Here is a 3715-nt window from a genome sequence, read left to right on the forward strand (position 1 = left end):
TAAAGAAACACAGCACTGGTGTCAACTGCCCATGCTGGATCCCAGCCCAGGCACCTGCCTGCATCATCAACTTGTTAAAGTACCCAGAAACAGCCAAGGGTTTGGCAAACAATTCTAACTGCAGTCAGAGAAAAACACATCCTAAAATTATCCAGGCCACCCACACACGTGACTGAACAATGTACAGATGACTTGAAAGCCTGAAAGTTTCAACAACCACAGGATTTGGAAAAGATGCTACAGAATGGAAGAGAAGAGCTGCATTTAAAAAATGAAAAAGCAAGCAGAACTGCTTGGGCATTGCTTTGGTAGTAGGTTTTTTTCTCTTTTCCTTTTTTGTTTACTCTTCTTTTTCCTTTTTTTCTATGTTTTCTATAAAATTGAAACTGAAAAGGTCTAACCTCCATTGCTCAGGATGTTTATCACATGTCTACCCTGTCCACTGAAAAATTCTTGTCCTTCAGAAACAGAGTTCCAACATTGTTCAAAAAACAAGTGGGAAATGTCAGGCACGGCTGGAGGCCAAAATGGCAGGTTTCTGAACTGGTTAGGTTTCTGAACCGCCACTTCCCTTTCTGATACAACCAAAGCTACAGCAGATGCTGATGTGTTGCAGGGGCATTTTTAGAAGGGGACCTTGGTGGAAGTGGTGCCAGCAGATGGCAATGGGATTTTGTCCAATGGCACGCACAACATGGGACAGGTGAGAAAGACAGTGGCATCAGTGAGTATTTGCACCTTACCAAGACAGGAGTTGCATTCCAGGAAGGAACTTCTCGTTCCACCATTTCGATGCCCACAATTCCCAAAGACCATATGTCCACTTTGGGGCCACATGGTTGGCCTGTCACCACTTCAGGCGCCAGCCACCCAGCAGCGCCAGCCACGGAGCTCCGTCTGCCCTGCTCAGGGCTGAGCTGAGCAAAGAGGCCAAAGTCAGCTGTGGAGAAAAAAACAAACCATGAAAGCCAGCTCCAATTAGGAAACCAAGCAAAGAATTCCCCACTCTCAGGCTAAGAATGTGCTGCTGGATCTCCTGGAGAACTGTCCACACTCGATTTCCTTGGGGCTTTAGCCAAGGGAGTATGGAATTGGCCACTTCCAAAAAAACCCAGGTTTCTTAATGCTGCTCACAGCAGTGGACTTCATTCCCCTGAAGCTTTAGATTGTAGATCCCTCTGTCTAGAAGGGACACACACAGAGCAAGGCCACTCTTGACTGCTTGTGGTTCCTTATACCTCTGTGCACGTTCCAACTGTGCCCTCAGCTCGCAGCAGGGGTCCCTGCACTGCCACCAGCACCATTTTTGGGGAGCTGGCAGTCACGCCAAGCAGCCCCAAACACACATCCCTGGAAAGCTGCACCTGACCAAGAATATACTGACCCAGCTTGACAGAACCGTCAGTTCTGAGAAGGATGTTGCTGCTCTTCACATCTTGGTGGATGACATGGTTTGAATGAAGAAAATCCAGTCCTTGCAGGCACTGAGCAAGAAAACAGAAAGAGGAGGGCAAAAATGAGTGATGTGATTTCATCACACCAGGAAGGAAACAAAGAATCTAAAAGATTCCCTCTCCAGGGGAATGGGGAGTAAGGGCAGAACAGTAATGGCCACTGAGAGGAAGAGCTTGCTGCTCCAACACTTGCAGGACAGGACCTTTCTGAGGAAAGGCACATCAGCTTTTGAAAGAGCAACAGCACCTGCTGTTGTAGGCTGTCCCCTGCAAACCAGCCAGGACGACTCCTGCTGCAGTGGACCTGCTTTTTCCATGCAGAGGACAAAGGAGGGGTTTGGAAAGGAAAAGTCCCTCCCTTTGGTGTTTAGTGGATCACTTTTGTGTGGGAGGCTGCATGGAAAAGATTTTCTTGCTGGCCTCAGCACAGGCTTGGAAGTATCACACCAGTCACTTTGCGGAAGCAAAGAGCATTTTGGCTGCACTTCTATCCTTTTCAGCTGAGGACTGTGAGAAATGAGTCTTTTTTCTTTGCTGGTCTTTTCAAATCCTGCCACCAGCACTTTGCTTTTACAGGCAAGGAATGCAGCGAAGACAGACTCCAGGCAAACATTTAGAGAGGCAAGGTAGAGAACAGAAAATACAAATAAAAATACAAGAGACAGAGCGAGAATACAACAGCAGGAGATAAGAGTACTGGCACTGAGTACAGGGAGTGCAGGGGCACTGGCAGGCCTTTCACTTGAGACGCTTTTACTTGCCCATAGCATACCAGCAACACAGAAACAAAGCTCGGCACAGGAAATCACTCCAGCTCTGACCCCCTGTTTCCCAGACAATCCTGCCGAAGCCCTTGGAAACACAGATGGGATTGCTGACCTCCCGACTGATGGCTGCCATCTCATCTTCCGACAGGTAGGTCTGGCTTATGACATTGCTCAGAGTGCCTCCATCCATGTACTCCATAACCAGGGACAGTTCCTCACCCACAAGGTAGCTGAAAGAAGGAAACAAGGGCATGGAGATGAATGTACATGGCTAAGTTGCTGTTTGGAAAAGACAGGTTGGTTCTTCTTTTCAGGTCCCTTTGAGACAAAGACAAAATAAAGGAAGAGACATTCCCTCTTGGCTGTGCATTGTTTGCCATCTGTGCAGTCTCAAGGAGAAAGGCGCAGCTGCAAAAAAGGAGATGTCTTAGATGGGCAGCAAGCAAAATGTGCAGTTTAGTAACAGCCCAGATAAAAAAACCTGTCATGCTTGGTGTTTCTGGAAAAAAAGTATCTAGTCTTCCTGGCATGCATAGCAATGGAAAACAGTGGCAACAATCCAAGGGAAATCCTTGTTAGTTTACCTGGACATAAGAAGACACTTGAAAAAAATCAAGCTCCAAAACAAAGTGGTGGCTGTGAATATAGAGATCATTGATTTAGTAAGACACAACTCATCTGGGTTTTTGAACAATTTTCAAATACCATGTGCCAGCGAAGACTAATGCAGACAAAATGCAATCTCTTCCCATCCACTGGAGATGAAAAGAGCAATAATAATTAGCCAATAATTACAGCTCTATTTTCTGCCAGTGACCAAAGTGGGATTTTACCTTGCATGTTTGCAACATGCAAACAAACATTCATGGGACAAAAGCACAACTCACCTGTCTAAACAGTTGACCAGGTTAGGATTTCTATTCACCTTCATGACCATGAGTTCGTTGACTTTTAGTTCCTTCTTCCTCAGTCCTTGAAGCTGTATTTTCTTGATGGCCACCTAAAATGACATTGAAAATCAGTAACTTGAGACGTTGGTGGCATGAGACCACAAGGCACATGGAGCGAGTGATTTTGCAATGACACAGCTGAGCTGTGCCAAACTGCCTTGTGATTAGGCACTGCAGTAATTAGGAACTGACATTCCAACAGCCCATTTCTCTGCTCCCTTGGGAGCCAGTTACAGGACACGTGGGGCCACTGACATTTTGCCTTGACCACTTGGTAACAGCAGTGTCTCAGTTATCACCCACAAACCTCTGACCACACTCTCTGCTGCTTTGTTTGGGACTCAGAACTTAATACTCTGTGGATACATCTTGGGCTATGGGCAGGGCTTAGGGCTTTCAGGGACACCTTGCAGATCTCTCCCTATGTGCAGTTCCCAAGTGCAGCACTGCAGGTGGCTAAGGAACTACCAGTAACTTTCAGATGGATTTGCTGGCAGCCAGAAATGAGAATTCAGAACTCTGAAGCTGTAGCCCCAAAGAGCAG

The 3715-nt window shown here is 46.6% G+C and overlaps 1 long non-coding RNA gene across 1 annotated transcript; it reads right to left on the minus strand.

Moving 5' to 3' along the window:
• Positions 1–1384: 1384 nt before the first annotated feature.
• On the minus strand, positions 1385–3193 carry LOC134433077 (uncharacterized). Its single transcript, XR_010031477.1, has 3 exons — positions 3147–3193; positions 2334–2451; positions 1385–1484 (listed from the first exon to the last, which is right to left on the minus strand). It is a non-coding gene; the product is annotated as an uncharacterized LOC134433077 (long non-coding RNA).
• Between the last annotated feature and the right edge of the window lie 522 nt (positions 3194–3715).

The sequence above is a fragment of the Melospiza melodia genome, unplaced genomic scaffold (assembly GCF_035770615.1).
Source record: "Melospiza melodia melodia isolate bMelMel2 unplaced genomic scaffold, bMelMel2.pri scaffold_114, whole genome shotgun sequence".
Lineage (NCBI taxonomy): Eukaryota > Metazoa > Chordata > Aves > Passeriformes > Passerellidae > Melospiza > Melospiza melodia.